Raw genomic sequence first — 8,998 nt, forward strand, 5'->3', positions numbered from 1 at the left:
TTCATCTATAAGTTGTGCTTTCTTATAAACAATACCATATGAAGCTGAGACTCTGTGTAACAGCTGAACTGTTATAGGCTTACACGCGTTACACACACACACAGGCGTCCACTACGTTCGCTAGTGGCACTTTTCACCCGTCACCCATGTTATCTGGTGTACTCGCAATACGCGTGTCTGTACGCCTATGTAGAATTGTACTTAACAGTCACGCGGGTCTTCATGTCACGTATTTGAGGCGTAGTTCACCCGTCACGCAGCCGTCACGTAGGCGTATGTGCAACAACGCGTGTACAGCGTCTGCGTGACGCCTACGTGACGCCTGTCTGTCCATTGAAAGTGAATGGAATTTACACGCGCACGTTAGACGTTTGATGTCATCGCATAGGCGCTGTACACGCGTTTTAGTATAGTGTGCTGGCATAAAATGCCCCTCATACACACTATACTTAAACGCCTAGAATGCGTCGCCTGTGCCAGCATTAAGTCTGATTAATAGGCGTGCTTACAGACACGCGTATTGCGAGTACACCAGATGACATGGGTGACGGGTGAAAAGTGCCACCAGCGAACGTAGTGGACGCCTGTGTGTGTGTGTAACGCGTGTACGTTAACAGTGTGTTACTCTGTGTAACAGTTCAGCTGTTACACAGAGTCTCAGCTTCATATGGTATTGTTTATAAGAAAGCACAACTTACAGATGAACTCCAAGCCCCCACAGAGCTGTCAGGATATTTCTATTATTTTCAGGCCAGTTTTTATTTTCTTGTTAACGAAATCTCTCTCTCTCTCTCTCTCTCTCTCTCTCTCTCTCTCTCTCTCTCTAGGTTTGAATGATATCGAATTGATATTTAATGATAGCAAGGGTGAAAGGGATAATTAAAATAATTTCAGCTACTTAAAAATAGTAGGCTAATAGTAAAGTGCAACGCTCACAGCCAGTTCCCAGCTTCGCGCGCGGACATACAGTTCATTACGCACCAGCTGTAATTAGGTAGGTTTACCTGCCTGCAGAAGCCATAATCGCTGTCACCCCTGAATATTAAGTAGCCATGTGGACCTATCTAATGAATATTCAGTAGCCATGTGGACAGCAGTCCGTTCACAATATGATTCCATCGGACCTTACATCTACACTGTTTAACCCAATTCGGCACTTATGCACAGTCCCATTATGTTTTACAGACATTCGTAGTTAACTAATGAGGTAAAACATTTTGTTTAAGCTGCATTTTGCTGACTTTCACTCCTAAAACAGGCTAATTAAGCCTCCGGTTTTGGCCGGAAAAACGTTAAGTTTATCTGGTACGTACGAGATAGTCTTTCTCTTCATCTATAAGTTGTGCTTTCTTATAAACAATACCATATGAAGATGAGACTCTGTGTAACAGCTGAACTGTTATAGGCGTAAACGCGTTACACACACACACAGGCGTCCACTACGTTCGCTCGTGGCACTTTTCACCCGTCACCCATGTTATCTGGTGTACTCGCAATACGCGTGTCTGTACGCCTATGTAGAATTGTACTTAACAGTCACGCGGGTCTTCATGTCACGTATTTGAGGCGTAGTTCACCCGTCACGCAGCCGTCACGTAAGCGTATGCGCAACAACGCGTGTACAGCGTCTGCGTGACGCCTACGTGACGCCTGTCTGTCCATTGAAAGTGAATGGAATTTACACGCGCACGTTAGACGTTTGATGTCATCGCATAGGCGCTGTACACGCGTTTTAGTATAGTGTGCTGGCATAAAATGCCCCTCATACATGCACGCACGCACACACACACACACGCACACACACACACACTTACACGCACACACACACACACACACACACACACTCAAACCAAAAACCCACAAAACTCATTGTATCTGTTGTTCCAGATGATAATCTTCTGAGCTGTGTGTTTTTCAGAACCTCCTGTGGAACCTGAATATGTTAATGCTATAGAGGTGAGTGTGAGTCAATCTTTGTATTATTATTATTGTTTGTGAATCAAGCTGATATTAATACAAACCTCTTTTTATTTCTCTCCTGCAGCTCAACAGATTGTCTGAGAACGGAGAGGAGGAGAAATATGCAGAAATATTGTTCTCAGCAGAAAGTAGGTAAAAACTGTGGTGGGATTTCAGTTCAGAAATCTTTACGCTTCATCTACTAAAAATAACTTGACTAATAGGGGAGTAACAATAGATAGAAGACCATTGAACCAGTACTGAACCATCCATCCATCCATTTTTATCCTCTTATCTGTGGGCCGGGTCGCGCGAAAACAAGATAAAAACACTAAATCTGAGGGAAATGATCTTGTTGCATGGACAGATAATTTACCTTGACAGGATTTCTTAAATTAAGATTATTAAATCTAGAAATAAGCATGTTGAACGCTTAAAATAAGAAATTAACTCTTAAAACAAGATAAATTAAAGTTGTAAGCAGCGATGAACTGGCCCGAGCAGAGTGACCTGATGATTATTGATACAATATAAATAAATACACAAAATGAAAAAAGACTGAATTACTTTAAAAAGACACAAAATGACAAAAAAAATACACAGAATTATTTTAAAAAAAGACACAAAATGACAGACAAAAACTAAATTACTTTAAAAAGAAACAAAATGACCAAAAAAAGACACAAAATTACAAAAAAAGACACAAAATTATTTTAAAAACACACAGTTTTTTTAAAAGACACAAAATTATTAAAAAAAGACACATTATTTAAAAAAAATACACATTATTTAAAAAAAAGACACAAAAGTATTAAAAAAAGACACAAAATTACCAATAAAGTAATTAAAGGGACCTTCCACACACAACACGGTAAAGTGCCATTCATATAAAACTCACATTAAACTTTCATATCAAGGTGGGGGCCACAAAATATCATCACGAGGGCCACAATTGGCCCGTGGGCCGCCAGTTTGAGACCCCTGGTTTAAATGTTGACGCTGAAATGTTTTCTCTCTTTTGCAGCTCGTCAAATAGAAGCGAGACAGAAGGATCTGAGATCATCATCATCATCATCATCATCAGAATATGAAAACTAAAGACTTTTTCATTGACTGCTGCCTTTGATTGAATCAGATTTCTTAAACTGCTCTGTAACTTTAACTACAGCTGTTTTAACCTTTTGGCTCTTTAATTGTATCTAAATGTGATTTTATGATTTGTTGCTTTTGTGTTTTCTCTTGAAGCCTTTTTATGTTTATGTAAATCACTCTGAATGATCTTTTTGCTGAAATGTGACACACAAATAAACTCTCCTGTCTGAACTTCTGATAAAGTCTCACTTGAATGCAGCCACAGAAAGATTAAATACACAGAGACACATGAAGCACAAAGACATAGAAATACAATAAAAAAGATATAAAGACCAAACAAACAAACAGAGTAAGAATCCATGTTATGTAACCATAACTATCCTCCTAAATAACAACAGAAATCTGCTGTTTTCAAACTGACATTGACTAAAAAAAGTTGCAACAGAAGTTAAGGTCAAATATCTTTCATCATCTGCAAGTTTAATTTCTCCTTTTTTGCAGCTCGACACATAGAAGTGACAGGAAATGATCAATGAAGACAAGATGACTGTGTTTTCATTCAGCTGGTGTTATATAATTAAAAGATTTTATGTAACGGCAATAAAAAATACTAAATTCAGAGGATTCTCAGACTTGTATGAGTATTGTTTTTCAGTTAAAATGTGTTTTTGTGGCGAGGGTAGGTGAACAAAAGAAATGAAACCTTATAATTTAAAATTAAGGAAAGAAACCGACAACGCCACCCAGGGAATTAATTTGGGAGCAGCACACAGGTAAGGTTTACTCAAAAGGCAGGAGACGTGGTTATGAAAATAGAAATATACAGTTTTATTAATTTTTTCACAATGATCTTAAAAACAGTCATTCAAATGTAAAAGCAAGAAAAGCAAAGGGGGGGAGCTGACTGGATGGACAACGGCTAGTGCAGAGGGGGGAGGAGATCCACCCACAATAAAGAAATCAACTTAAACCATAGACTGTAAATATAATAATATAATAAATAACGGACGTAGTCACCGTGATGTCACCCATTGGTTTGTGGCCCGTTGGAAGCATCGAGTTCAGCGTTACACTCGTCGCCATCTTGTTTCCGATACGCGGAGCAGACCATAATTGGACTGTGGAGGAGGAGAGGGATCTGATCACTGACTACAGCCTCTCTACACCTCAACCTGACTGAGAGAAGCCGCTGCTAATTCATGTTAGCATTAACTGGAGCATTAACTGGGATGTTAGTTTTGGCTAGCAAAAAAACAAAAACAAAATGTATCTTTCTTACCTCAGAAAACTGAGCAGCGACTCCTTGGAGTGTCTGTTAGTCCAACCAAACGCTGAACAAGACATTTTACTGAACAAAACGTTCAAATAAACTGTCATTAAATGAAAATACAGTGAAAGGGTCAAAGTTATGAGACCAAACCGCTAAACGTCCTCTTTTCTATCTATATAACGTTATATATAACTTTATTGACACGTTGCCATGGATACGCTCTGCTTCTCTCCTGGTGACGGCTCGCCTTGTTAGTGACCTGTCAATCAAAGGTAGCCCCGCCCCAAATCATACGATTCTGTATCTTCTATTTTCTTCTAAATGGGGCCATTATTAGAACTATTGACATCAAATTGTCTTGAAGAAGATTTTTTACTAGCGATTGAGACCATAGTGTTGTCCCTGAAATTTTTTCTGAGGTAATAAATCAAGTGAGAAGTTTTTAAATTTAGCACTGAAATGAATGGGCAGATTTCTTTTGCAGCCAAACTTAGCACCCCCTACTGGAATTTTCGGTGAATTGCAGGCTTTATGCACTTCCTGGTGGCCTCCATGCTCAGACACGGAGATTGCCGCCTGCTTAAAACACCCGACATAAGTGACACACTCTAGTGAAGACCACTCCCAGGACACAGCAAACGACGTAAAAGGGGAGGACACCACCACCTGAGCACCACCACCACCACCACCAGTCTCCAGCAACTAAAGAAAAAAAGGGATTAACAAATTAGTGGGCAAATCAACCAATGACAGGAACACAACATCAAATGTTAACAAAATCAGTGACTGCCCACTTTAATCCTAAAATAACAGAATTGTGTACAAAATAAACCTAAAATAAACACTTATAATAAACACTCCTTCCTGGTCAGAGTCTGAATCAGTGCTCTGGGGCACGGTGTGGGCCGTCTACACCAGGCAGCAGCTCGGCTACAATACATCAGATCTAACTGAGCGCAGCGGCACGACGCCGCGCAGGAACGAGCTCCAGCAGAGTGATCACATCAATTACAGATGACAGTTTAGTGGAGACAACGTCCTTAGTGGGGACAAAGTCTTTAATGGAGACAAAGCAGCAGCAACCACCAGCTAATTGCACGCTCCTAGTTAGAAAAAGATACTGTTAGCGTTACTACTTGATATTGTAATACCATAGGGTGACCAAGCGTCCTCTTTTGCCCGGACATGTCCACTTTTTACGTCCTGTCCGGGGCGTCCGGCCGGGTTTTATAAATTCCCGAAAATGTCCGGTGTTCACTGTTTTTCATAGGACCAGTACACGTGCACGTAAATTGACCGGCGCTTTGCACACAATTTTGCGAGACGTAATTACCAAGAGGCTGCCTAGTGGGCCGGTCAGCGCCGCACACACACACAGAGAGACAGAGAGCAGAGCAGACAGAGGGCAGATCGAACAGTGGAGCAGCATTGCACGGGAAATGCCGAAGCGTAAGTGCAGCTTCACAGATGAACTGCAAAAAAAATTTCAGACGTACCGTCCCGGTCGGGACAGGTGGGAGGCGGAGTGCACCGTGTGCAAAGCTGGCACATTAAATGTCTCAGTGTCTAATAAAGGTGCTGGAGATCTCAAAGCTCAAAGACAACTAAAGATGAAAAGTATAGATCCTTTTTGTTTGTTAAGTTAGTATCTTTGTGAGACTCTTCTATTATTTATCTTATTGCAGTTATTAAGAGATATATTATTGAAGCTAGATTTTCTAACAGAAGAGTTCATATTTAGAACATTATTTCATATTATTTATTCATTTATTTGAAAAGAGTCTACGAGAGCTATTATTTTGTTACAAGTTTTTACAGATTTCATTTTATTTTATTACAGAAGTTAATTTTGCACCATTGAAGCATAATAAAGCATGTTCATCAACCTCCGGGAAGCCTGTCTGAATTTGTGTCTCGAGGCCGTGCCGATTGTCCTCTTTTTTGGAAATCAAAATATGGTCACCCTATAATACTGTAGTTGACCACACTAATACACCCACACACACACCTGTTAGGGACACACACACACTCGCAAGGAGGAGGGAGGGAGAGAGGACAGCGGCCCTGCTGGCATTCACCTGTGACCACACTAGCGTTAGCCATCAGACAGCATCAATTAACACGCCGAGAAAGAGGGGACACTCACCAAACAAAAGGCAGCGCCGCACATGAGTTGCCCAGAGCAGCATGCAGCAATCACTAGTGATGGGTAGATGAAGCCTCATGAAGCCTTGAACCTTCCCAGCCAACTGGTTCGAGAAATGGTTCATATCTTGAGGCTTCATGTGCTCACAAACCCCCTGCTGGTCCAGATCGTCATTGACCTTTGAGCTGTTTGTGAGGCCTCTTGGTGCATGGAAATAATCACTGCCAACAGAAAAAAAAAACACCTTAATTTGTTTTTGTGTGGATTTTATTTATCTGTTGTTTTGATTAATATGTGGGTAATGCTAATAGCAGTGTATTAGTAATTATTAATAATATATAGTAATCATTATTATTTACTTTACCAGCATCATTTCAGTCAATGATAAAATAAATCCAATAGGACATGAGATGTTTGTTAAAAGTGTTACCGTGTTTTCAAAGCATGGGGCAGAGATGGGACATCAATTGTGCTTGTGACTTTATTGATTGCAGTTTAAAAACAACAATTTCTCCACTGTGCCTGGACTCAGTCGGTTTCTATTTTGGAGACAACCTCTCCAGCATGGGACTGAGGAGGCAGGGGTGCACAAGTCCAACCATTTCCTGAACCACCGAGGCTTCGAACGTCATCAATGACGTCACTCGCCCTAAACAACACAAGCGTCGATACGCGCTCCACCAAAGACTTCCGGGATTTCTCGACACACGCTCCGAAGCATCGGCACGATCCGACCCATCACTAGTAATCACCCTACAAACACAAATGCCGTGAGCACGCAGAAAGAACCAAGCGATCAATGAGTTGAAACAGCGGGCAGCCATACCTGTCGGCCAAACAACCGGGGACCCGGAAGTGACGCACCAATGACGCGGATGCAAAGGAAAGGAGAGGACCACCTCATTACCGCCACCAGTGGCCCTAAACAGACAGCACCTCTATGCTGCTACGTTTTCTTTGCACGATAGGTCACTTCTCACATTGCTTTTATCTTAGCCTAAAACTACCACTTCCTTCTTGTTTTCTCTTCTTGGAACTTGTGTACAAATCCACTTCTGCTTTGTGCTCTGTGCATTAATGTCTTTCATTAAAGTTCTCTAGTATGAGCCTTTATACAGCACTGCATTGTATATTTTGAGAGTTAAATAAATAAATACATATAAGTAGCTGGTATCATATTAAAAGATTTTCCGATAGTAATTATTAATGACGTGTTTTCGTTGTACAGCAGCCGACTTCTCACATTACTTTTAACTTAACCTAAAAAGTCCACTTCCTCTTAATAATGCTAAACTTTACACAATAGATTTCAGTACGAGCTGGTGAAAGATATCTGGCCTTATATGTTCACAAAAAACATCGACCACAATGACGGTGTTTCTGTTTGGGCAACTCTCACACATATAACATCACAGTTCCTGTTCTCACGTGAAACAGAAGCTGAAGTCAGAAGTGACTCTGTGTCCTGAATCATTTCAGTCTGTATGAAGATGAGGGTGAATATCTTCAGCTGCCTGTTGCTCTTTGTTCTGGGCTCTAATGTCTCTGCAGGTAAGAACTTTTATATTAACCAGTTAGTCTTCACCTGTTAAAACACATTTATTATTGGTTAGATTTATATATTTAACTCAACTTCACCCATAATGTAAAGATAAGAACAAGATAATAATTATTGTTCAATCTCTGCATTTGGCGGTTAAATGTGGAATTTCTGGACTTTATTATTTATTGTAAATTCTGTTTCTTTAGCAGAAATAATCCATAAAATAGTCGAAGAACAGACCTCAGTCTATCTGCCCTGTCCTCACTCTGTGGAAGGTAAAGTGACGTGGAGCAGAGAGACAAATGGAGTCAAAGTCGACATACTGACACTTGATGGTGACCGGTTAATAAGACACAACGACCCGGGCAGACGATACAATGTAGTGAGAGACAGATTTAAGTCCCTGTTCATTCTCAGAGTTTCCATCTCAGACTCTGGAAGATATTTGTGTAACGATGAACCTGTGGAGCTGACGGTGATCCCATCAGGTAACATCACACTTTAATTAAGTTGTTCTGTTTTCTATCTCAGTTAGTAAATATCTTTATTTTTCTTAAACTCTATTTATGGAAAGGAGTTTATAAAATCTAAACATATTTTTTTTACCTTTTCATGTTGACTTCCTGTCACTGTAGCTGATTCACATTCATGCAGAGCTGCGTCAGAAAGTTTAAGTCACTCATTTTATTGTTATTAATAAAGTTTTACATGCTTCTCTAAAAGTCATTCTGGGCTGCACATATACAGGGAGAGTGAAGGGAAGCTTCCTGGTGCATTATTAACAGAACAAAAGTAAACACTGAATTAATTGTTGTTTTAGTAAAATGTTGCCTCACGGAAATTATATTGTAATTATTGTTGAACCACCTCTGAATGTGATAAAAGGTGAGAGACAACAACACATCCTGCTCTGTGTTCAAGTGGTTTCACTTGTTAGAACTCACCACACAAAGTCAGCGTGCTCTCGTTCTATTTTCAGACATGCAAC

At 40.3% G+C, this 8,998-nt stretch overlaps 1 long non-coding RNA gene across 1 annotated transcript in view; it reads left to right on the forward strand.

The window, feature by feature from the left end:
• Window positions 1–1,916: 1,916 nt before the first annotated feature.
• The window catches only part of LOC131985079 (uncharacterized), a 12,344-nt gene continuing 5,262 nt past the window's right edge, over window positions 1,917–8,998 (forward strand). Inside the window, exons 1-2 of the long non-coding RNA XR_009395612.1 lie at window positions 1,917–1,956; window positions 2,045–2,108. This is a non-coding gene — a long non-coding RNA (uncharacterized LOC131985079). The remainder of the gene's footprint in view (window positions 1,957–2,044; window positions 2,109–8,998) is intronic.

Source organism: Centropristis striata, chromosome 14 (assembly GCF_030273125.1).
Source record: "Centropristis striata isolate RG_2023a ecotype Rhode Island chromosome 14, C.striata_1.0, whole genome shotgun sequence".
Lineage (NCBI taxonomy): Eukaryota > Metazoa > Chordata > Actinopteri > Perciformes > Serranidae > Centropristis > Centropristis striata.